Raw genomic sequence first — 27,751 nt, forward strand, 5'->3', positions numbered from 1 at the left:
ATATGAGTGAATTTAGAGATGTGAATATGCATTAAAGAACACTAACATCTAATTTGAGTTAATTGATCAATGAGTCATCACTTAATTGCCATGCATTTAAATTCATAAAACTCATACATATACTTGTGAGGTGTCCTCTTGGTAATAATACAATAATAAGGGTGTCATGCATGACTTCACTCCATTAGTTTAATTGAAGTGCAACTTAATGTATATAATATTTCCAATACTCCCCCAAAACACTACAAAATAGAACACAATGATTGGTTCTGAGCAAGAAGCCATGTGAGGTATTCATTTTTTTGTAAGCTTAGCACGACTACATTTTCAACATGTCCAATACATCACCCCGATCTAGACAAGAAATTGAACCAGTGACTTCATATCAAAGAGTGCTTTAATAAAACATTTAAATATTTGTCCTTTAAATACACTTTCTTAATCATGTCTGAAATTTTAGATACGAGACTTGTAGAATATTCGTTGGTTGTTCTATAATCACAGTTGTAACTTCTAAATTTGATTTATATTATGTTTTTTTATTAGTAAGTAGGAAAACTTTCATAATTGTCAAACTAGGGTGGGGATAATTATGTAGCTGTTATGTCTTAATGCATTTTTTTATTTACGAGGAAAATTATCCTAATTGGAATAATGGGTTGGCAGTCATCATAAAGCAGATTTTCACACTCTACCATGTTTTTTTATATTTTAGGTTATTAATCTACTATTTTATATTTAAAATGATAAATTTATAACCAATCTAATTTATATATTAAACCAATTTAATTTATAATATAAATTGATATAAGAGTTAGTATTATAATTTATGACATTAATTGTTATAAGAGTTGGGTATTCAGTAATCACAATTATAACTTGTAAAAGTGGTTGGTATATTATTTGTCTTTAGATATTGGCCTCTCATCTTTGGAAACCTAAGCGAGACCAGATTTCATATGGGTTTTCGGATTTCCATGTAATGTTGTTTCATAAAGTCTCTTTCAAAATATATTATATTTATATAAAGTGAATATTACTTTGGAATTATGGTATATAATCGAATTAACTATAATGAATTAAGAAAAAGAATTAATGAATTTTATTTATAGAAAATATAATTATATAAGAATTAATGAATTTTATTTGTAGAAAATATAATTATATATGATAAATTTTATATGGTTGAAATAATATATCAGTGAAATTAGAGAAATGTGAATATGTATTAAAGAACACTAACATCTAATTTGAGTTAATTGATCAAGGATTCATCACTTAATTGTCATGCATTTACATTCATAAAACTCATATACATACTTGTGAAGTGTCCTCTTGGTAACAATATAATAACAAGATTGTCATGCATGACTTCACTTCATTAGTTTAATTGACGTGCAACTTATTGTATATAATATCTCTAATAATCCCCCAAAACACTACGAAATAGAACACAATGATTGGTTCTGAGCAAGAAGCAATGTAAGGCATTCATTTTTTTGTAAGCTTGGCACAACTACATTTTCAACATGTCCAATACATCACCCTGATCGGGACGAGGAATTGAACGAGTGACTTCACATCAAGGAGTGCCTTAATAGAGCACCCAATCACCGTGTATCCAAGACCACATGGACATGTAAGGTATTCATTTTACAATGCATATAAGTAAAATATAATAGTGGAAACAAGAGGAAAGAGGGAAAACCATATGTAAAAGACCGCCCACATCCAACTTCAAACTAAAATGTTGGGAAAGAAATACATATGTCAAGCAATTGTGTCCTTCACCCAAATACAATTTTGCAAATGATGAAACTTCTACTTAGTGAAAGTCTTCATGAAGATGTCGACAATTTGTTCAAAAGTGGGATATTATTGTAAATTGATGACTCAATCATGTCATTATGGGAACTTGGAGGTCTAAAATTGAATTTTTAAAGGAAAAGAAATAAAACTTTTTTAATAGTATTGTTTAGTTCTCTCCTTATAAGATTATTCAAATTTTAGGATTTTGATCACTCATTTGATGCAGTATTAGATTCAACATCCAACAAGTACCCACCATGCATACTTTTGAGTAGATCCTCACCAGAAAAAAATGAAAATAGATGAAAACTGTGTTTTTTTTTCGACAAAACATGTTTTTTTTTTTTTAATGTATTTTCAATTTTTCTCAATGTGAATCTACTTAAAAGCATGTGTGGTGGGTACTAGTTGGTATAAAATCTAATTCTACATTCAATGAGTGCCTACACTTGAATTTTGAGTAAACTTATAAGGACATAAGTTGAAAATTCAATTAAAAAGTAGTTTTATTTTTTTCCCTCCAAAAGAAATTACTCTTGGGGATGACATCATCATATTCAATCCTATTGGTTCTTTTAAAGTTATTTATGATAGTACATTTTTCATTTTGATTCTTTTTTTACCTCAAAATTTCCCTAATGATCAATCCTCAGATATAGTGTAAGTGGATCTCGATGTATGTTGTTTGTTTATGTTGCACTAGTGTTGACGGTGCTGGAAATAAATCAACCAAAGGGGTCTCCCTCGCATGAAGTCCCAATTAGACCTCACACCATTTGGAGTGGGAGCTCCAACCGGAAATATGGTCGGTTGCCATCACTCGTAGGAATCTTCCTTGGATGCAATTATTAACATAAGAGATTGATCTGAAATTGGAGAAGAACTTCTCCTTCCTACAAAGTGATCATCCTCTAACGCTTTGCAAGTAAAAATGGGTCTTATGAAAACACAAGTTTTAAAGATCTCTTCAAGGTTAATGAGTTAGTTTACATGTGAACTCCTAAATAAGAACATATCATCATTTAACTCATAAAGGCATTCAAGAAGAGAAAAAATACAAAATTTGTTGACGGACTTCCACCCTCCTAGGCTACATCTCTGGGCCTGCTAACACAACTAGACCGCTCTATATATTCAGTAAAGAAGAGTACATAAAGTTTGCTAACAATATGAGTGGCTAGTTTCCCCTTCAAGGAAATGTTCTCTTGCAAAGAACTCTTACTTTAAAAAGCATGAAAACCTACAGTGAGTCATGAAACAATCAATAAGAAAAGTGGTCTCCTACAAAGATCTTGTACTCCATCTGAAAATTAGCATACAAGTACTACAATTCCACATTGAAGTACAAAAAGAGAGCTTTCATCAATAAGACATAGTGATAAAAGACAAACATGAGTTGTACCATACAAGTCATAGTTGTTGCAGTAAGCGTCTGAAGGCTAGAAAACCCCTACAAGGGCCTCTCCATGCTCAAAATCCTTCAATAATTGCTCCAAAACAATGATTGATCATAACACCCATGGACTCAAACCTACAAGAAGACTTTTCATATATGCTTCAATTAGTAAACAAATATCTCCATTAGATCCAGAATGTCCAAAAACCCCTATCTAGACAATTCTTGAGCTCCAAAAGGCCAAACACTTTTCAAGTTATGACTCTCCTAATATTTTGTTGTTATTTTTCCTCCAAATTGAATGAATAGGTTAACATAGCAACAAATCTGCCCTAATTTCAGCTCGGAAGGTGAAAATTTCAAACGCAAAAGGTGAAAATTGTGGAATCTATTACATTCCAAATAACCCTTAACACAATACCAGGGCCACATGGGTGCCATAGGTCCAAGGGCTGGGCCAATGACCCGCTCCCGCCAGCTTAATCCCCTTTACCATTGGGCTCATGGTCACGTCAGCTTTAATGTGGCGGAGCCCTCTCCTCCTTAGCACTTGGTCTTGTTGGCTCCCATGTGCCCAAGACTTGGGCTTAACTCCCATCGGTGCTCTATTTACCATCGCTTATCGTCATGTGCGTGACTACCTATGACCCGGGGCTTAATACCAAACCCCTCTCTATTGTGCATTGTGGTTCTGCTAGGTAGCAAGTGATCGAGGATCGGGGCTGGTCCTCGAGCCCTCTCCCTTTTGTATTGAGGTCTTATGGATTATATATGACAGGGGGTCGAGGATGACCACCCGACCGCTCCTCCAAATATGCGCCCAGTGAAAACTTAAATTGAATTGGTGCCCTTAAGGGGTAAGAAACACCGTACAGAGGAGATGGTAAGGCGTGGAATTTTCACGAACAAGGTCACAGGTTCAAGCCTGCTCAAGGCTATCCGAGCCCTTAAAAAACGCTTTGCCAACCACGATGTGCCACATGGCGACCTCTGGTTAGGCCACGCTACATCCTCTCATTGGACCACCACAACCAATTGCAACCAATCAGAATGCACCATCTTGTAGTACGAGGCTGCCACTTGGCAGGCCAAGATTGGTCTGTATGTTTCCAGTAGGCTTGCTGACATCATCGGCACGACTTCCCAGTTAGTAGCCCAGTCAACAACCTACAAAAGTTTTAGTTGTTAAGCCAAATGATCATAACATCATAACTTTGTCATACGACATCAGATTGAGGCAAAACAAGTGTTGTTGAAATCAGAATGATGAACACTATGAATTAACGCAATTTCGAAAGATTCTGGGCACTTTCATTTTTTAGCTAAATTTTAATCACCGGATCATACCTCCTCGCTAGGAACTTTTGGACTCCAAAAGTTAGCTTCTCCTAGTAAATAAAATGAGGTAAAAGCTCAAAACTTTCACAAAAACTCAATTCTTAATGTTTTGTTTTTAATTGGTGCATTCAAGCTCTAATCAAGGTACTCCACCTATCCTCTGTGTGAAGAACTTATCGTCCTATCAAGAATTCAACCACAATTCTTATCACCATGCAGGAACAAAACATTGATGAGTGGAATCTAAAAATTATCTAAAAACCCATCTTTCACGGCTCAAACAACTTCATCTTGAAGTTCTATTTTTGAAAACAAACATGACTTTGCATCTTGGAAATCAGAAGTAATTCAATTCCTCCCATGCATTGATTTAAAATTTTCTTTACTTGTCCTCAAACTGAGCTTGTACGCAAAAGTACTCTCGCTGAAAAAATTCAATGACACATTTGGCTTTGTCAACAAAAACATATTCATTTCTTTGTACAATCTTTAACGAAGATTCAATTTACAACAAGTTTCATCTTAAACACTTGTATCTTGAAAATAATTTTAATTATTTTCGTCCAAATCTTTGTAAAACTGTTGTTGGTTTTGCTCCCATGGTTTAGATTTTAAAAATAATTAAAATTATTTTCAATTTCAGAGTTATGTGCATAATTTATATAAAGTTTTTCCAAATCAAAATTTTTTAAATATTCCTTTCTGCCATCATATAGGAAGATAAATAAACATAAGTGAGCTTTCCTCCTAGCTCAACTCCTTCTGTCAATTTTTTGCGTGAATTTCATTTTTATCTCTGTATAATTATCCCATAAGGAAGAAATATCTCTTTCTAGCATTGGAAACTCCATCCTCCTCTTTACCTCATTATTGGGGGGTTATAAATCAATGAGATTGTTGGAGAGGTAAATCCCCTCTACGGATAGAGGCGATCCCTACTAGCCCAGCAAGGGTCTAGCAACAATCACACAATGCTGCTATGCATGTTCCTAATTACAATTAAACAAGAGGTAAAGAGCACCTACTTGGATTCCAGCGCTGTCGTTTGACGAAGAGATGCTGCCTTCGCTCCTTCGCTTTGGCTGGTCACAATCCTCCGCGATCCCCGCGAATAGATACCTGCACGCACGAAGAGGAAACAAACGCAAGTGTGAAATCTAATAAAAGCAACCATACATCAGTCAGAAAAGATGTAATTCACATTTAGCCATCGCATGTACAAATGAGAATGGAACAATAATAGCAGTCATCTATTATTAATCAAGACAGAGAAGAGTACAACCAAATGTTCTGACGTCGGTATCCTTCTCAGGAGGGGCCAGTCAGCAAGCGTCTCAAGCATTCACCTTTGGAAATGATTCTCCCAAGATAAGGAACTCTCTCTCACACAAGCAACACAAAACAACCTTCCCTAAGCTATCAATCACTTCCACACCTAGCACACCAAATACCTATAGTAGCAGCAATCTGAGCACTATAAGCTCTATACAATCCAAGCTATTCAAAAACTAGCTGCTCATGGTAATGGTGGAAGTTTATATAGGAGAAGGAGCCTCCTAAAAGGGTGGAAGGATGAGCTTATCCTTGAGGGAAGTGGTTGCAAAGAGTCGAACAGACATGCCATAGAAGGGAGTCGATACTCACAAAGCTAACAACCAAACCTGGAGTGATCTGGAAGGCTGGCTGTTGGAACAAATTCGCCCAAACAGGATCAGCGCGGATTATAAGGAGACTGACGCGCTGACATCGCGCCTCAATAACTGGGAAAGTCATGTCAGCGCGACCCAATACAAAGGAGAGGTGCGCTGGCTCATAAAATGCGACCAGCGCGGAGAAGTGATGTGCTTCCGCGCTGGCAGCGCACTGAAAACATTAAGAGCCGCCGGTCAGCGCGGATATTTTAGAAACAGACGCGCTGATGAGGAAAACTTTGGAAAAGTGGGTTTTGGGCCAGTTCAGAAGGCATGAACTTGACTATTGTGAATTCTTGACACAGTAGGGTGACTGACAGGGAGACAGTGACAAATTACTGTGTAACAGATGCCCCCTAAAGCATGAAGACCGAGAGAGTGGGAGGGGTGAAATGCTTTACAACACTTTGCCGAACTGGAACACCGCCAGGAAGGACCGAATATCTCTGATAATCAAGTACATGCAGTCTAGGCATGGGCGCAGCCATCCAAAAGACATGCGAAAAGGTCTGTGGAATGGACGCAGCCACCCAGCTAAAGAGACCAGAATAACGATAAGGTATGGTCGCAGCCATCCATGAAGACTCAGGTATGGGCGCAGCCATCCATCAATGAGTCATGTAATGATCATCCACAAAATCGCAACCTGGACCATAACAGACAGGGATCCAGGGTCTTGCGCTCCATCTCGTCCGAACAAAGTACAAGTCCAAGCATGTGAATACATGAGTTGAAGTCGAACATGCATGAACATCGTCTGATTACCAGTCAATGATGAAAACTGTTAACAGACGCGAGAGGTACCACCAATAATGACAATGGCCCTCAAGGTACTATAGGTACAATCCGTGGCGTGTGAATCAATGAGCTGGTGTCGAACACCCACGGAATCATTCGATCGGAGGCCAATGATGAAAACCTCGCGTCGAACACGAAGAACCTGCCATTGAGGCATGCAGGCTCCAAGGCACTCGAAGGGTGTCTCTAAGTCACCTTCCCAGATAATGAGCTGAAGTCGACAGGAAGTGACCTTGATCGAAGGTGGGCCATAATGTTTCCCACATCATCGACGCGAGACAGAGGAAGGATGATTTGTGTGAGATAGCAGATGAGGTTGTATTATTGCAGAGGTCAACTTCTCTTGAACATATCGGCGGCACTGTAGCGGGTTTGGCAGTATTTGACATCAAATGAGAAAAGGGTATAGTGATGATGGCAATGAGCAGATGAGAGGTCGAATAGGATAACCCAAACCCACGGAGGCCAGCGAAAAAAAAGATGAGATGGTCCCACCCAGACACGAAGTAGAAGAGTGCCATGTTCAAGAGCGACATACTGCCGACACGACTATGATTACAGTTCCATTTCCCCACCATTTCTGGCAGGTACCCCAGTTATTTTTGGATGACAAGCTTGACGGGGATAGCATATGCTTGAAAAGTGTCATTTCGACAACGCCCGATGTCATCAAGTGTTTAACGAGCCTGACAAAGGAAAAACTCGGCGTCTTTTCTTGTTTAGAGAGTCTGAAAAGACAGCGGAAAAGGAAACTCCAGGGGGGTACTTTTTCGTAAAGTTGTGTCTCTCGAGCCCGAAAAAGTATAAAACAATGCTCGAAAGAACCGCCCGATCATTACGACCGAGGAGTACTTTTCGTAAGTAGTGACTTCGACCCGAAAAAGTAGAAAAGGAGTCAGAAGTACGTCGTTTTGGAGCCAATAACGAGTTCAAAACGACAAAAACCCGGCAATCTTTTTGAGTTTAAACGGTCGAAAAAAGAGCTTTAAAGGCGACCGCCTCTCATTTTTTAACAAGTCGAGAGGGGGACTCAGCAATCTTTTCATCTTTAAACGGTCAGAAAAGAGCTGAAAGCAGACCTCCATTTTTATTCTCTTTAACGAGTCAAAAAGGGAAAAATACTCGGCAATCTTTTCACATTTTACGAGTCAGAAAAGAGCTTAAAGGAGACTCGTCCTAGAGGAACGAGTGGTATAAAGGGTAGCAACTGGTTCCGGTAATGGTGGAACTGTTCAAAACATGTAATGGTTAAGAGGTTGGCTAATAAAACCACTCATTGTTGCGGTTCCTCAGGAAAGGATAAACAACTAAGTGAGAGCATATGATCGGCCTAAGAGATGGTAGCAATGGAATGAAACTACCAAGGCTCATCTAGCAGAATTCAGCAGATAAAAATGGCAATCACGAGATGTAAATCGGGTATGGGTTCATTTTTACACAAGCTTGAACCGTGGAGAACTTTGCTTGGATTTGGTCGCATGCCCCCAGCATAATAATGCAAATCGAGGTACATGCCCCCCAAGCTTCATTGCATTCGACAAAGTGGATGGAATGAAGGTTCACTTTCGAGATCTTGGAAAGACTCAACTGGGATTTTACGAGATCTTAATCAAAGACTCGATCTGAAAAGGGAGTTGTTTCATTTTTTTTTTAATGAGGTTGACACAGTAAAAGAACTATCCTCATAACCCTTGTTTCATGTTTTAACGAGCTTGACAGAAGATCAGGAACTATGCTCGAACACCTAGTTGCATTTTTTAAGGAGCTTGACACAGGAAAGCAAACTATGCTCCGACCAGACCCAGTTTCATTTTTTAAGGAGCTTGAAACCGGAAAAGAACTATGCTCCAACCAGACCTAATTTCATTTTTTAGGGAGCTTGACATAGGAAAGTGAACTATGCTCCGCCCGAACTTCATCATAATGAACAGGAAGTCAGGGCTTCCAAGAGTGGCGCTCCCGGTGGGAGGTCAATATCTCGGAAGTCAGGACCCAATGCCCCCAGGACACTATGCACGACGGCGACATTACTGGATATAGGCACGGGGGAGGTGGCCACGTAGTTGATCTGGGGTGAGACAGATGCAACAGGTGGATGAAAACCAGGAGGGAAGGACAATTGTGCTGAAGGGGCTTGGGGACGAATGAACGATAATTGATCGATCGTCACTATTCTTCCATCGTGTGGAAATCAAACCACATGGAAAAGTGAAGAAACAAGGGCCCCCATTGCATACACATAATCACGACCAAGGAGAAGACTGAAGTCTAGAGAACCTTGGGTAACCGAGACGTCTATATAGACTGTCTTGCCTCCCAAAGTAATAGGAAACTTTGGGAGGAACCCTAATGGCTGACTCGTTCCTCCATCAAACGCGGTGAGATGCGGCACGACAGGTACGAGCGATGGGGAACCCAAAGCTCGCCAAGTAGTAGCGGGCATGAGACTAACCGATGCTCCTTCGTCTAACACAGTGCCGGGCAGTGCCTTATTGCAAGCATAGGCGGTGACCCAAAAAGGCACATGGGACGGAAGGGGAGGGGCAGTCAAACGACTCCAATCAAAGGAGATGACCAAACTACTTGGTGGGGGAACCATATGGTTGCCCCCCTGCTCGGAAAGAACCAAATCTAAATTCTCCGGATAGGTTTCAGGAGAACCTTTATCAAGCTCAGGAGAATCTGAGGAGACGAGAAGAACATGAGAATTTTTCTCTTCCGAAACAGAGTGCTTGAGAGGAGGTGAACTCAAATCAACACCCTTTCCGACCAATGACGGGTCTGGAATAGACTGGGAACAGCCAGGTTCGGGAAGAGGGGCCTGGACAAAAGGGGAATCTAAAGCGATCTCTTTGTCAACAGGGGCGCGATCTACAGCTGTAGAAAGACGTTGATAACCAGCGGGAAATGGATTCGGAGGAGCAGCAAGACTTTCCAACACAGCAGAGGCTTTATCCATGAATGAACAAAGGTGAAGGGGATGTTTGCCTTCACAAAGTCGACAGGGGATTCGAAGCTTCCCTTTCTCCTTACCATTCCCAACTGATGAGGTAGCATCGCCATGATCATCAGTGGACGATGAAGGGCGGGCCGGATCGTGGGACCAAACTTCTAATACCCTGGGAATGCCAGGACAATCACGAAGTAGATGGTCCTCCTTGCATAATCGACAAGGAAACTTGACCTTCCGCGGAGGAGCAGAAGGTGGCCCGACTTCAGGTGTACTGGAGTGGATAGCTGGACTTGAGAGGGGCACTGTGTGTGTAGGCTCTCCCTTAGGGGACTTCTTCTTCTTGGTCTTCCTCTTCTTCTTCTTAGCCACCTGGTTACTTACATCGAGAATTTCACCAGGCGAAGTACAAGAGGACGATGTAGAAGTAGGCGTCGAAGGGGAGAGATCCACCTTAGGATCAACATGATGTTGTTCGGGTGGAGGGACTGATGGACTAACAGCCGAGACGGTAGGGACCAAAGAGGTTGAAAACAACCACACAGGCAACCCGACAGTTAACCCTGGGAGGGACAACGTCGCCATATACGGAGCACCAACATTCCCAAGAGGAGGGAATTGTCCTGGATTTCCACCAAAGGGGGAACCTGGGTTAGTGAATCCCGGAAAAGTTGCCATAGCAAACGAAAATGAAACCTACTCAAGCTAACGCACACAAGATCTAACCAGGTGATGTTATCGTGGCCGAATAAACTTTTAAGACACAGGAACCAAACTTGATCTTTTCATGTTTCAAGAGTCGAGAAAAGGACGAAAACATGACTCCAGTCTCCTTCGAATGTTTAATGAGCACGAAGTGACAAGACGCTCACAGGCACCTTTTCATTTAGGGAGTCCGAAAAGGATCAAAAGTGACTGCTCTGGAGACTCTAGGTATAAGGTTTACCAAGCGACCCGTAAAACTGCTTATACACCTCAGCAATCGTATGAGAGCCAAGGACTTTCCGTACTGCAGTCAATCTTCCCGAATGTTGTGTTCGGTGCATTACGGTTCACAAGGCGGCAGACTCGGCTTCCTATGGATAAAGGATAAAAGCCTAGTGGGGTTTCCCTATATACGCGATGGTACGTGGGAGCACAGTCCGTGTTAGACCACTATCGAGTCACAGAAGGAGGAATCACCCAACCATAATGTGAAACAACAGTGACTATGTTTAAAGACGCCGGAACACGTCTCTAACCTAGACCTCTAGATGTTTGCGTTTAGTTCCAATGCATTTTTAGGTTAATTCAGTTCATTTTATAGTTCATCTTGAGATTAAGTTTCGATTTCAGGTCCTATCGTATGTTCTCTCACAATTACCTAGATGCAAACTACATGCCAAAGAGAATCATTTTGTTCGATGAATTCTAGCTATGGAAGGGTAAAGAGATTTCAATCAAACAAAACGAACACAATCAAACAAACAGCCTAATGCAACTAAAAGCGAGGAAAGGAAACTTTTTCTTTTGAAAATGCAAATCAATGAAATGTTCTTTTCCTTTTCAATTCTCAAAAGCAAAGCTACTAGTTTGATTTTCTTTCAATGGCACAAAGCATCTAAATGAATTTGGAGGAACCGAAACACCAAGCAAATCACTTAATGAAAACACACAAAGCTCCCAAAACATCCAACAAAGGCTTCCAAATCAAAAGGAAAACTAAGTTCCGCACGAGCTATGTGATCTAAGCTCGGCAAGACAAGCAAGGATTGCAAGCAAGTAGGAAGCAAAAAACACTCGGAAACACAACCCAAGACACTTCAACAATCACTGAACAAGTGCAACAACAAATCTGAAGTTGGCTGGTTCAACAAGAAAACAAGATCCCTACGAAAGGCTTGACACACACACAGCCACTAGATGCCCTAGGGCTAGAGTGCGAAATCAATGGAGAAAAGCAAACACCCGAAGGGTGAGAGTTACAACCAGTCAATTAGAGACTCAACACAACCCAGCAACTGTAAAAGTAATGGTGGAAACACAAACCAAGCAGCGACAACAAAGAGGAAGGTATTTGCAAAATCAAAAAATGAGCAAAACGAAACCCTATGGAACAAGACTTCGCAAGCAAGCGGCTCAGAGTTCAGATGGTGATCGTGGAGAGAAGAGGGGAAAGCTAAAGGAACAGGTTCAGTAGGCTGATCTGGACAAAATCAAGTTTTACAGGATCAGCGCGGGTGGCCTTCAGCAACTTGGCGCTGACAGGAGGGGTCCCGTAGCAACTTTGCGACGTCAGCGCGGAAATACACGGAGAAAGCGCGCTGTCTCAGAAAAACGAGGTCAGCGCGACTATTAATCACATAGGCGCGATGACAGGGAGTATAAAGAAGCAGGTGTGCGACGTCAGCGCGGAAGCACACAGATAAAGCGCGCTGTCTCTAAAAACGAGGTCAGCGCGACTATGGATCGTACAGGCACGATGACAAAGACAACACAAAAGAAGTGACGCGACGTCAGCGCGTCTGTTTTGAATTAAAGCGCGCTGAGGGAAAAAACCAGTAAAGCCAAAGCAAAAACTTCCCAAACCAAAGGTACAGACCTTTTAACAGTTAAAACACTTCTCATATGCACCCAAAAATTTTACAAGCGGAGAAACAATCCCAGAATCTCGACAAGAGAGAACAATCAAATTCAAACACAAAGATGGACTCAAGAGACAAAAAGGCTGATCCCCAGCGGAGTCGCAAAATTGTTGGAGAGGTAAATCCCCTCTACGGATAGAGGCGATCCCTACTAGCCCAGCAAGGGTCTAGCAACAATCACACAATGCTGCTATGCATGTTCCTAATTACAATTAAACAAGAGGTAAAGAGCACCTACTTGGATTCCAGCGCTGTCGTTTGGCGAAGAGATGCTGCCTTCGCTTTGGCTGATCACAATCCTCCGCGATCCCCGCGAATAGATACCTGCACGCACGAAGAGGAAACAAACGCAAGCGTGAAATCTAATAAAAGCAACCATACATCAGTCAGAAAAGATGTAATTCACATTTAACCATCGCATGTACAAATGAGAATGGAACAATAATAGCAGTCATCTATTATTAATCAAGACAGAGAAGAGTACAACCAAATGTTCTGACGTCGGTATCCTTCTCAGGAGGGGCCAGTCAGCAAGCGTCTCAAGCATTCACCTTTGGAAATGATTCTCCCAAGATAAGGAACTCTCTCTCACACAAGCAACACAAAACAACCTTCCCTAATCTATCAATCACTTCCACACCTAGCACACCAAATACCTATAGTAGCAGCAATCTGAGCACTATAAGCTCTATACAATCCAAGCTATTCAAAAACTAGCTTCTCATGGTAATGGTGGAAGTTTATATAGGAGAAGGAGCCTCCTAAAAGGGTGGAAGGATGAGCTTATCCTTGAGGGAAGTGGTTGCAAAGAGTCGAACAGACATGCCATAGAAGGGAGTCGATACTCACAAAGCTAACAACCAAACCTGGAGTGATCTGGAAGGCTGGCTGTTGGAACAAATTCGCCCAAACAGGATCAGCGCGGATTATAAGGAGACTGACGCGCTGACATCGCGCCTCAATAACTGGGAAAGTCATGTCAGCGCGACCCAATACAAAGGAGAGGTGCGCTGGCTCATAAAATGCGACCAGCGCGGAGAAGTGATGTGCTTCCGCGCTGGCAGCGCACTGAAAACATTAAGAGCCGCCGGTCAGCGCGGATATTTTAGAAACAGACGCGCTGATGAGGAAAACTTTGGAAAAGTGGGTTTTGGGCCAGTTCAGAAGGCATGAACTTGACTATTGTGAATTCTTGACACAGTAGGGTGACTGACAGGGAGACAGTGACAAATTACTGTGTAACAAAGATAGTGATAGTTGTAAAAAGCAGTAAATTTAAAACAAATTTTCAAAAATGGGCATGTTGAAAGTTGAATAGTCAACCCCCAAACCATTGATTTAGTATTTCACACATATCGAGGTATTTAAATTACAGTGGTTTAATGTGTGAAGTGTAGGTGGGACATAAACTTAATAATTATAAAGAGGAAAATTGTAGAAGAGAGAATTTGGATAAATTGTTATCCAAATATTTTACAGAAGTAAAAAGGGAAAGTAAAAGATATTTTACCAATCATAGTAAAACTAGACATGGTTTTCAAAACCATGGGGAAGCAAAACAGTAGACGGGTTTCACAGGAAAAGGAGGATTATTTATAAAGTTTCAATTATTCGTAAGTAAACCAAAAGTGGGAAAAACTAAATATGAAAAAAATGAATGATTTTGGGTAAATGTTTGTAAATTTAATTCGTGAAATTCATAAACAAATAGTGCTACAATGGAGATGTATTATAGGACATTGTTTTCAAAACCATGGATGGGTTTACAGAGCAATAGATTTGAATTTGATTAGGAAATTCATGAGGAAAGGAACAACAAAACAATACATGGATTTATATAGAAGACGTGCTTTTTCAAAACTAGAGGAAGGAATTATTTTTATGGAAATATGAAAATATGATTTTATTGGTTTTGGGAAATATTTTTATTAAAATATTTTATTCTCAAAAAATTAAAATTAATATTTTTAAAACCAAACAGTGACAAAAACCAAATGATTTCCAAATCATTTTCAAATTTCTCAACAATGGTTAAACACCTAAAGGATAATTAACATAAATTGCATCATCAAAAGGTTTTATCAAAGGATAGGTGATTAATCAAATTCTATAAAAAGGATCAGTCAACCAGGTTATGGTAGAGTTGAACAAGATTTGTGGACAATTGACAGGTTCTTGAGGAACAACTCCAATAGAGTCAAATTTGAAGGAGTAAAATCAGCAGTTGGAGGTTGCTAGAAGATTCTGAGGATCATCTTCAAATTTTCAAGAAGATAACCCAGTAGTCAAGGGATCACGTCAGATTTTCAAAGGCAACGTTTTGGTCATCTAAATCAGCAATCAAAGGATTATTTCCAGAATTGGGGGCATAGTATTTTCCAACAGTTCCAAATTTCTTGCAGTTTTTCAGAATTTTTTTTTTTAGTTTATTGTTCAGATTTGTATTCCAAAAATCTAGACATAGTTAGCTTGATGTGATGTTCTATATACTCTTTGATTTGTAATGGATAGTGGTTGGATTTTCATGTGAGAACCATGTCGTTTTTGTAAAGACTTTTATTACTGGAATTTAATTAAAGTATTCTAGCTCTAGTTCATTTCAGAGTTAGTTTTTCTTTTGTATGTCTTTATAGTGCTTTCATACTTTATTTCTGCACATGTTTAGGCTACATAGGAGCTAGGGCAAGGATAGGCTAGAGTATTGACCTCCCTGACAGCCTACCATGAAGTTATTATCATCAGAGAGATTAGCTCATTGAACTGTCTGTTTAAAATAAGCTCCACTGCATCTTTAATTTTCGCCTTTTGTGATGTCATGAATGTATATGTTTGGTTGCAAAAGTATTCTACACGAATCTACTATATCTGGTTGATTAAGTGTTCAATATGATTGCTTAATTTTCATATATTATCTTTTATTCCTTCATAAAAAACTCTTTAAGTCATGTCATTATGTCAAATCTGGATGTTGACACTTTGATTAAGTTTCAACAAGAGAGGGATTTATTTTTGAGCAAATATTGGATATTCATCAGCAACCACCTACGACAAATAATAAATCTGGCCATTGTGCTTCAAAGGTTGTTCTCCAGTGATAGTGGATAGAATTAAAAAAGGCCTTGTAACACTTGAGGGAGCCCCCTCTGTTTCAAGGGCCAGCTTGAACCTAAAGACTAGTCGAGTTGGCTTCTCAGTGCAGTTTCGCAACCAAGAGCTTCCTTCGAGAAACAAGTACAACATTTGGCATCGTTTCCGGGGAATGAAATAACGAAGAGATCTTTCCTCAGAGAATGATAAAGAATATATCTATTCCTTGCTGGTAAACAAGGAGTAGGCATTTGATATTGGTTGCAATTCATTCACTTGGTGACTCCACTTTGTTATATGGCAATTCCACTGGGTTATCGATTCCATTGGTTTGAAATGTTAGTTGCATTGAGAAGCATGCTTTTCTTCCTCATGACAATGATGAAGTTCTAGATTTCTACGGAGGATGAAATATTCAAACTTCACCTGTAAGCACCCATTTCCTATGGAATTCGAGTTTCACAATGCAAATATTTTTCAAGTTTTCAGCTGCATACAAGGTGGTTTGCTAGTTAATCCAATCCTCACATGGTTACACTGGAAATTCGACTACACCTAACAGTACATATTTTTATCTTAGTTAGTGATGCAGGAGCATCCAGCTAGGGCACCATGACCGGGTGTTGGTCTCCGCCATGGTGGAAAGTTTTATTAGCGAATTGGTTTCTTTATGTTTAGTTTGTCAAAGTAGGATGTAGGACTTTGTTTTTCTTTTTAATCTCAGTATTAGTTAGGGATATTTTGGTCGGTTAGAGTCTCTATTTTGTTTGTCTTTAATAAACAATAGGTTAATAATTTTTCTTTCATTTTAGAGGAAAAAGACAAATATGTCTAATGTAAAATCTTGCAGTATAGGCAGAACCGAATACATGAATAGTTATGTAACTAATAAGAATTGCAACTGAAAAAGTAACTACACAGTTCAGGTAACTGTGGATAGAAGACATAAATGTAAAATCGAAAATCATTCGAGGGGTTCAGAATTTTGTATACAATAATAAAAGACAGAGAACAAGTTTATTTTCCATCCATCTGTAACAATTTTGTACTGTGTATCTATACTTCTTAACCATTAAATAATTCAGAATGACAAACATGGTGCACGCATACAGTTTCATACATTTCCTCTCTTAAAGAACAAAGTACTGACATATTGATTGCATACAAGTTTTCCAAAGACGAGAATGGACAAACAGTGAATAAGCCCGTGGCCAGAAGAATCCAAAGCAGCACAACCAATTGAACCAAAAAACAAGAACCTAAGTGCCAAGTGGACAAACCCCAAACAGAGGTAACCCGTGACAGTCTTTCCCAACGCAATTTCTTTTCATTTCCAACGGAGCAAGAAAAAAAATATATGTTTTTTATTACATTGCCGGATAAAGTAGAAGAAATAATGTCCATGAAACTGAGTAAACCCTAGTCGAGGGTTTGATATAGTAAACCCTCATATCCAACTATATGGTTACAACGAAAACGAATTGCAAACAAGAACTGTAACAGAGGTGAACCCAGGTCACCTAGCGACATTAGGAAAAAAAGACAAATGAATGAATGCTGTGGTGCGGCCAACAAAAAAATTACAAACCCTAGTTGCAACCATACGAAGAATACAGTGACAGAGCCTACCAGATAGGAACCGAAGAGTTCGAAACCGTCCACGTCCAAGGTCGAACCCTGACCTGCGAGACCAGAGCAGGCAAAACCTGTTAGTCTAACTGTACATAAAAGAAAACGAAGAGAAATTCAGTTCGAGCAAAGGGAGAAAAAAACCCTTACCTGGGGACATATTTGCACAAAGAAAACGCAGACTATTGAGCCACAAAACATGGAGACCACCTGAGACAAAGGGGAAAGACATTGTTAGCACTGGAACTGGACAAAAATAGAAGTGAAAAATGGAAGGTTAAATTACCTGAGGAATAAGAGCAAAGCGAGGTCACCGTGCCTGTAACTTGGAGCATGCGGAGACACTAACAAAAAAATTTAGCAGTAGAACCGTAGCAAAGCAAATAAATAGCAAGACAGTAACAATTGAGAACCAGATAAGACCAACCAGTGGTTGTTTCCATGCTCGAACAAATAAATTAACAATTTGTGCCCAGAAGCGGAATAAACCAACCTCCAGAACGCGTGACAGAGCCGCGCTAGCAAAGAGCATAGTCACCACCAGCACAGGCAGAGCCTGTAGCTCATTATTCATTCGCAGATAGCACAAAAATACCATTACCAGAACAAACCCTCATGGAGTTCACCATGCAGAACAGAAAGTCAAAATGACGAAATGCCAAAGAAATGCCAAGGGTTTTGCCAAATTGAACAAGCGGGAAACGAGGACCGAGGTAGGTACAGATTAGCTGTCACATTAACACTTGTCATAAATGATTTCAACCACCGTGGAAAATATCTTATGATTAAATGTGTGATTAGTGCCTAATTGCAACCCAAATACAAATTAACAATCAGCGCTGGACAGACTTTGGATTAAGTCGTATATTGGAGTGTGGGCTGGTCCCATCATAGTGGTATCAGAGCAAAATTTAAAGTCAGTTTGAGAAATGGAGGTAGGAAGGAGAGGTCGAGGAAGAGGTGTTCGAAGGATAACAGAGGAAGGACTGAGAGAGGAGATCAGGATTCTTACTGCCCGTTTGGAGGCAGTTGAAGCAGGGAGAAGAAGGGATCCAGAGATAGGTGATGATAGTGAAGAGGAAGCTGTAGCGACAACAGATGGATCGGAGGAAGAAGGACCGGAAGTGAGGTTGTTGAGATCGGTCTTATTGGCAAGCAGCAAACCCAAACCAGAACTCCAAAACTATGACGACAGTTTGTCCACAGAGGTTCTGTTGGACTGGATCAGCGAGCTGGATAAGTATTTCGAGTGTGAGGAGGTCAGTGAAGATCGTAGAGTCAAGTTCGCTGCGACAAAGTTGAAGGGACACGCAACCTTGTGGTGGGATAGTGTCCAAACAGAGAGAATGAGGTTAAACAAGTTGCCGATCAAGAAATGGTCCAAGATGGTGGCCAAATTGAAAGGCAGATTTCTGCCTAAGGATTACCAGATTGCACTACACAGGCAAGTGCATAATCTAAAACAGAAAGGGATGACAGTAAGGGAGTACACTGAAGAGTTTTACCGAGTGAACTTAAGGGTCAGTTATACAGAAGACACCTCGAAGAAGACAACCAGGTATGTAAATGGTTTAAGGTTAGAAATCTTAGATGAAATTAGTATTATTTCTCCGAAAAACATTGAAGAAGCATATTAGAGTGCTATGAAAGCTGAAGAGAAAATTACTAGAAAACAAAATGCCAGGAGAGGATGAGGAACCAGTAGAGGAAGAGGCCAGTCTTATGGCAGAGGGCAAACTGCTAGCAGTAATGAAGAAGGTAGCAGTTCTAAAGCTTCCAGAACAGTAGAAAAAGGTGACAGCACAAGAGGTGGTAGACCATATCAACGAGGCAGAGGAGCCAGTTTTCAATGTTACAGGTGTCACAAGTTGGGACATAGATCGTTTGAATGCCCTGAGGCAGACCAAGCCAGACAGAGGGGTGCGTATGTTGCACAACCAGAAGAAGTAGAGGCACCTCCCCAAGAAGCAGAGAATGCTCCAGAAACAGGGGAAGCCCTAGTTTTGAACAAGGTGTTGTTGAAACTAGCCAAAGAAACAGCTGAACAAACTCAGCGGAAAGCTTTGTTTCGGATGGTTTGTAAGTCACACGGTAAGTGTTATAAGCTGATCATTGACAGTTGAAGTATAGATAACTTGGTGGCCACAAATATGGTGGAAAAGTTGGGGTTGAAGCGGTTGAAACATCCCACCCCTTACAAAGTTTCATGGCTGCAAAAAGGCCATCAATTGCTGGTAGATGAGCAATGCAAAGTGGAATTTCATATCGGCAGATATAAGGATAAGGTCATTTGTGACATAATGCCGATGGATGTATGTCACATACTGCTAGGCAGGCCATGGCAGTATGACAAGAAGGTGGTACATGATGGGAAGACAAACTGTTATAAGTTTGTCAAAGATGGGATCAAGCATATGCTTGTGCCCATCAAAGATGAAGAGACAGTGGGAACAAGTGAGACAAGAGTATTGTTAGTAAGCGGAAAACAGTTTCTGAAACAAGTTGAGGACAACGAGGTAAGCTATGCTATTGTAAGAAGAGCAAAGACGGTACTGCTACATACAGAGGTGTCAGATTTACCCATAGAAATTTAGCAGATATTGCAGGAGTTTAGCAATATAGTGGGGGATTTGCTAGATAAACTGCCCCCCAAAAGAAGCATAAGTCACCATATTGACTTCATACCTAGAGGAAGCTTGCTGAATAAGGCAACATATCGGATGAGCCCCAAAGACAATGAGGAGATTAGAAAGCAAGTGTAGGAACTGCTACACAAAGGGTTGATAAGGGAGAGTTTGAGCCCTTGCGCAGTTCCAACGGTTCTCGCTCCCAAGAAAGGAGGAGAATGGCAGATGTGCACAGACTCGAGGGCTATCAACAAAATCACCATCCAGTACAGGTTTCCACTGCCACAGATGGACGACATGATGGATTGCCTAAGTGGTGCAGCATATTTTTCTAAGATCGATTTAAAGAGTGGGTATGATCATATTCAAATTCGAGAGGGAGATGAGTGGACGACAGCCTTCAAGACTAACGAGGGACTGTATGAGTGGCTGGTTATGCCATTCGGACTGAGCAATGCACCTAGTACTTTTATGCGGTTAATGAATGAGATGCTGAAAGAATACATCGGAAAGTTTGTAATAGTGTACCTGGATGACATATTAATTTTCAGCAAGACAAGGGAGGATCACCTTCGACATGTTCGGAAAGTGCTGGAAAAACTGCAGCAGAATAAGCTACTGATAAATTTGAAAAAGTGTACTTTTCTGCAAAAAGAGTTTATTTATTTGGGCTTCGTAATAACATAAAATGAGCTAAAGATGGATCCGGAGAAGATTGCAGCGATAGTCAATTGGCCATCCCCGAAAAGCTTATTTGAGGTACGTAGTTTTCATGGGCTGGCGAGTTTTTACCAGAAATTCATAAGAAATTTTAGTGAAATCTACGCACCTATGCTGGACACTATCAAAAAGGCCAGTCAACCTTTTCGATGGACTGATGCAGCAGAGAGGAGTTTTCAGCTACTAAAGAAAAAGATCACAGAGAGACCAATCTTGAGACTGCCAGATTTTAAAAAGCTTTTTCAGGTTCGCTGTGATGCTAGCGGTACGGCTATTGGAGTTGTACTTAGCCAGGAGGATAAACCTGTTGCATTTTTCAGCGAGAAGTTGAATGAAAGCAGGTAGAAATATTCATCCTACAACAAGGAATTCTATGCTGTCATCCAAGCACTGAAGCATTGGAGACACTATTTACTAGGAAGTGAATTTGTGTTGTTTTCGGATAATTCTGCACTGCAGTATGTGATGCAACAACACAAGCTGAATCACAAACATGCCAAGTGGGTGGAATATTTGCAGAGTTTCACCTTTGTGTTGAAACACATCAGCGGGCAGGCCAACAAGGTGGCAGATGCATTGAGTAGGAGGGCCTTACTTTTGCAGGAGAGTACTGTACAAGTGCTAGGTTTTGAGCACTTGAAAGATTTATATCAGATTGACACAGATTTTAAGGAGGCCTACAAGGCATGTCAGAATCCCTTGGTGAGAGATAATAGTCCATGGTTGGACTACAACTTGCAAGAGAAACTGTTGTTTAGAGGAGGACAGCTATGCATTCCTGACTGCTCGATGAGAGAGAATATTATTCGGGAAAAGCACAGTGGAGGTCTAGCCGGACATTTCGGCATAGACAAGACACTCGAGCAGCTTAGCCATTTCTATTTTTGGCCAAAAATGCGAAGGGATGTACAACGATTCGTGACCAGATGTAAAGTGTGCCAGCTAGCGAAGGGTCACAGTCAAAACACGGGACTGTATACACCATTTCCTATTCCAAGCAGACTGTGGGACTCAGTCAGCTTGGACTTCGTCTTGGGTCTACCAAGGACACAGTGAGGTTATGACTCGGTAATGGTAGTAGTGGATAGGTTCTCGAAGATGGCACATTTCATCCCTTGCAGAAAAACCACTGATGCCACTCACGTGGCCCACTTGTTCTTTACAGAGATTGCCAGACTACATGGTTTTCCTAAGTCTATTCTTTCTGATAGGGATGTGAAGTTCAAGGGGCACTTTTGGTGCACCCTGTGGAAGAAAATGGACACATAGTTGATTTACAGTTCTGTTTATCATTCACAGACCGATGAACAAATAGATGTGGTAAACAGAAGTCTAGGGAACCTACTACGAAGCTTGATTGGTGAGAATTCGCGGATGCGGGATCGAGTACTTGCCCAGGCAGAGTTCGCTTATAATGACTCGCCCAATCGCAGCACGGGTTGTAGTCCCTTTCAGATCTTGTACAGCATGCGTCCTCGCAGAGTGCATGAGTTGCGAGATCTCGGACAGCAAGAAAGGCGAAGTGCAAATGGGGAAGATTTCGCTAACGTAATGAGAGATTTGCATGAGCAAGTGAAAATTAAATTGCAGGACAGCAGCCAAAAATATAAACAACAAGTAGATTTGAAGCAAAGGGAAGTGCAGTTTAATGTGGGAGATGAAGTCCTCGTGCATTTGCACAAGGAACGCTTCCCTGGAGGTGCATACAACAAGCTGAAGTAAAAGAAGATAGGTCCCTGCAAAGTCCTCCAGAAATTTTTAGCGAATGCCTATGAGATACAACTGTCACCAAGGATAGGCATTTCACCCATATTTAATGTGGTAGACCTGTTTCCTTACACTGTTGACCCAGAAAATGAAGACAGAACCACACGGCCTACACGGAATACCCAGGATGGAAGTGAAACTTGGATGAGACAAATGCCTTATGTTCAGCCTCATGAGATCGAGAGAATCCTCGACACTCAGGTGGCCAAACAAACTCGGCGGAAGGAATATCTGCAATACCTGGTCAAGTGGAAGAACCGTCCTATTGAGGATAGTTCATGGCTTGATGCTAGGCAAATTGAGTAGGTGGGTTCTTCAGTTGAGAAGCTCATGGACCGGAGTCATGATTTCTTTTTACCCTGGGAGCCTGATGCAGGAGCATCCAACTAGGGCACCATGACCGAGTGTTGGTCTCTGCCAAGGTGGAAAGTTTTATTAACGAATTGGTTTCTTTATGTTCAGTTTGTCAAAGTAGGATGTAGGACTTTGTTTTTCTTTTTAATCTCAATATTAGTTAGGGATAGTTTGGTCGGTTAGGGTCTCTATTTTGTTTGTCTTTAATAAACAATAGGTTAATAATTGTTCTTTCATTTTAGAGGAAAAAGACAAATATGTCTAATGTAAAATCTTGCAATATAGGCAGAACCAAATACATGAATAGTTATGTAACTAATAAGAATTGCAACTAAAAGAGTAACTACATAGTTCAAGTAACTGTGGACAAAAGACATAAATGTAAAATTGAAAATTATGCGAGGGGTTCAACATTTTTCATACAATAATAAAAGATAGAGAACAAGTTTATTTTCCATCCATTTGTAACAATTTTGTACTGTGTATCTATACTTCTTAACCATTAAATAATTCATAATGACAAACATGGTGCATGCATACAATTTCATACATTTCCTCTCTTAAAGAATAGAGTACTGACAGATCAATTACATACAAGTTTTCCAAAGATGAGAATGGACAAACAGTGAATAAGCCCGTGGCCGGAAGAATCCAAAGCAGCACAACCAATTGAACCAGAAAACAAGAACCTGAGCGCCAAGTGGACAAACCCCAAACAGAGGTAACCCATGACAGTCTTTCTCAATGCAATTTCTTTTCATTTCCAATGGAGCAAGAAAAAAAATATATGTTTGTTATTACATAATAGTTCAGTATTACATTGCCGGATAAAGTAGAAGAAATAATGTCCATGAAACTGAGTAAACCCTAGTCGAGGGTTTGATACAGTAAACCCTCGTATCCAATTATATGGTTACATCAAAAACGAATTGCAAACAAGAACTACAACAGAGGTGAACCCAGGTCGCCTAGCGACATCAGGAAAAAAAGACAAACGAACGAATGCAGTGGCGCGGCCAACAAAAAAATTACAGACCCTAGTTGCAATCATATGAAGAATACAGTGACAGAGCCTACCGGATAGGAACTGAAGAGTTTGAAACCATCCATGTCCAAGGTCGAACCCTAACCTATGAGACCAGAGCAGGCAAAACCTGTTAGTCTAACGCGCATAAAAGAAAACGAAGAGAAATACAGTTCGAGCAAAGGGAGAACAAAACCCTTACCTGGGGACGCATTTACACAAAGAAAATGCAGGCTATTGAGCCACAGAACATGGAGACCACCTGAGACAAAGGGGCAAGACATTGTTAGCACTAGAACCAGACAAAAATAGAAGTGAAGCATGGAAGGTTAAATTACCTGAGGAATAAGAGCAGAACGAGGTCACCGTGCCTGTAACCTGGAGCATGCAGAGACATTAACAAAAAAAATTTAGCAGCAAAACCGTAGCAAAGCAAATAAACAGCAGGACAGTAACAATTGAGAACCAGACAAGACCAACCAGTGGTCGTTTCCATGCTCGAACAAATAAATTAACAAATTGTGCCCAGAAGCCGAATAAACCAACCTCCAGAACGCGTGACAGAGCCGCGCTAGCAAAGAGCATAGTCACCACCAGCACAGGCAGAGCCTGTAGCTCATTATTCATTCGCAGACAGAACAAAAATACCATTACCAAAACAAACCCTCATGGAGTTCACCATGTAGAATAGAAAGTCAAAATGACGAAATGCCAAAGAAATGCCAAGGGTTTTGCCAAATTGAACAAGCAGGAAACGAGGACCGAGGTAGGTACAGATCAATTGTCACATTAATGCTTGTCATAAATTATTTCACCCACCGTGGAAAATATCTTATGAATAAATGTGTGATTAGTGCCTAATTGCAACCCAAATACAAATTAACAATCAGTGCTGGACAGACTTTGGATTAAATCGTATATTGGAGTGTGGGCTAGTCTCATCAGTAAGACAGAGGTGTGTGGGATTAAATCAATCGATCATTGAGTTTCAGTGTGCAGTTGATAATTCAGTTTTGGTGTTTAGTTTATGAATTGATTGTATTTTCAACAATTTATGGATTGATTCACTTTAGATCAACAATTATTTCAACAATTTAGATCAACAATTATTTTCAACTATTTATGGATTGATTCAGTTTAGATCAACTACCAACGATCTTAATGCGTAGTGCATTGTAGCTTCAGTCATGTTCATTAGATGTATCCTTAATATTTCCATATTTGCAAAAGTTGGGAGTTGATTGTCACTTTCCTTAATGAGTGTTCAAAATTATTCATAAGTGTGACAAAGGTTTTATTGTCTTTTATCCTCGTCAAGATTCCAATGTCATGAACATAGCTTTGCAGCAGACTTTATTACTTACTATTGAATGCAGTTATAGACATGAATCACACATTTCCAGTCAAAAGTATTCTACTATATATATATATATATATATATATATATATATATATATATATATATATATATATATCTGTGTGTGTGTAGATTGTTAGACTCATACTTGAGCTAAGTCCCACTGGTGGCATATCTCAATTTCTTTTCCACTTACCAATTCCCAAAGGCACCAATGCTGCAAACTTTTGCTCCGATACCACTTGTAACATACCCTGATAGCCTCATATGAAAATGCAGGGAGTTAGAAAAAGTTTACACAAATTACCCATTGGTAATTATCTAAACCACTATTCCACATTCTTCATTAACCATTAAATAGAATGTTCATCAATACATAAAGTAACTTTAGTAGAGGAATGTAAGTTTTGTAACCATTAACCACCACTCTTGTAGTATATTAACATAAACTGTATGATGTAATATTGCATCCATTTCATGATTCCCTTAACCACATTAATTAATCACATACTTGACATTATCAACATCACATTATGCAAGGAATCACATCATCAAACTGACATAATAAGCAATGACATCATTGAACACCAATATACCATGGAAACCCTATAGGGTGAAAACCAACAAACGTTTAATTTTATTATTAAATGCTCGTGAGGGTGTTCACCCCTCACTTAATGGCTTATAAGGGAGGCCATCCCTTGACCATTGTCCTAAAATATTACAATGAAATATCAATTAAAATACAACATACCTAGCTAAAATCTATTACAATGATCATGAAACCATTTACCCACAAATGACCACTCTTTATATGTTTGTGGCATGATTGTCCCATCAATGGACCATCCTACAACTCATACTCATCAGCATGGACCATTAGTTCTTATCTGTCACAATTTTAAACATAATTTGTCTTATTCACAAATCACCATCCTTTCATGTTATTGATGTCGTCAACAATCTTTAGTAACATGATTAGATAAAGTATTAATCAATCAATAATCATTCTTTGAAAGCAATCTTTTAACATCTATTCATGTGCATACATGAGATGTAAATATAATATCACAACATGTTTGTTCTTACAACATTATGCATGTATAAAGAAATATTTATCAAGCATGTCAAAATAATTACCTCATTTCTATGATGATTCTCGCACCAACACACATTCATATCCAAAGGAAACCAGTGTAACTATCCATTTCACTTAAAGGATACTAGAAACTTATCTTTGTTTTTCATGCATGTAAGTAGATAAAAACTTATTCAAAGAGAGCTAGCCCCTTAGCTTCTTCTTTGTGCATGTAACTAAGTAATCTTTCCAATACAATAGATGTTCCCTTCTAAGGGGAAGCTAACATCATAGACCTTATTATCATGCATGCAAATGTAAGTCCCTTTTCGAAAAAACATCTTTTCCAAGATAGATATATTTACAAAATCTATTATATGCACAAAGACATGCATTGTTCTAAACCAGAAGTAATGTTTTAGTCATTATTTCTTGCATGCGGATATATGTATTTTACAAAGAAAATCTAGTACATTTATTCCAACTACTTGTTTTACTTTCCATAGTACTTACTCTTTTCTGCACACAAATCCATATTTCTCTTTAAAATATCTAACATAATAGTTCTACAAATCCAGGTTTCTCTTTAAATATCTAACACAATAGTTATATCTTTATACATGTAATCAACTATGGTAATCAAATATTGTTTCTATGCTTCTGCATATGTGCATATGTGTTCTTTTCACATAGTTATTTTCAAGACCCAACATAGTTATCTCTTCATACATGTAATCAACTATGGTAATCAACTATTGTTTCTATGCTTCTGCATATGTGCATATGTGTTCTTTTCACGTAATTATTTTCAAGAACCCAACATAGTTTCTCTTAAAAGCATGTTAATGTGTATCACTTTTTCCCGTTTTGTGGCAAAGAAGTTTTATAAAAATAAATGGAGTTGGAATGTTTACTCTTAAATTTACAAAATCATCAAGAATTAGGTGGTGGTAAAAGAAGACAAAACATGTCAATTTAAATTCAATTTCATGTCATATTTTTTCTAAAATTTAATATATATTTTTTATCTAATTTATTCATTTTCTTTAAAAGATATTCATTAATATTTTACATAAACTTTTAATTAGTGACAAAACTACGACCCCCCATTTCTCTATTGATTTATGTTTTTTAATTCCAATTTCTTTAAGAGATGTGTTGTAAACATTCTAAAGATTGCTAAACAAATTTAAAAATAAAAAGTAAGCATATTTTTTAATTATTATTAAAATACTAGTAAAAATGATAATCTTTTTGTATATATAAAACCGCGACCCAAGAAACTACCCTTTCAAGTTTATAAAATCAATTTTTTTTAATAGAAATTTGAAATAACATATAACAAAATGTTTAAAAAAAAAATTGAAAATTTTTAAAATATATTTTAAATTTTTTATAATAAAATTTTTAATTATAATTATAATAACATATTTTATATTATTCAAATATAATATATAAAATTATTTGTTTAGAAATTCTAAATCTATTTTTATATATATTTT

Source organism: Pinus tabuliformis, chromosome X (genome assembly GCF_031772625.1).
Source record: "Pinus tabuliformis cultivar Carrire ecotype Pingquan chromosome X, CPIR1, whole genome shotgun sequence".
NCBI classification, from domain to species: Eukaryota; Viridiplantae; Streptophyta; class Pinopsida; order Pinales; family Pinaceae; genus Pinus; species Pinus tabuliformis.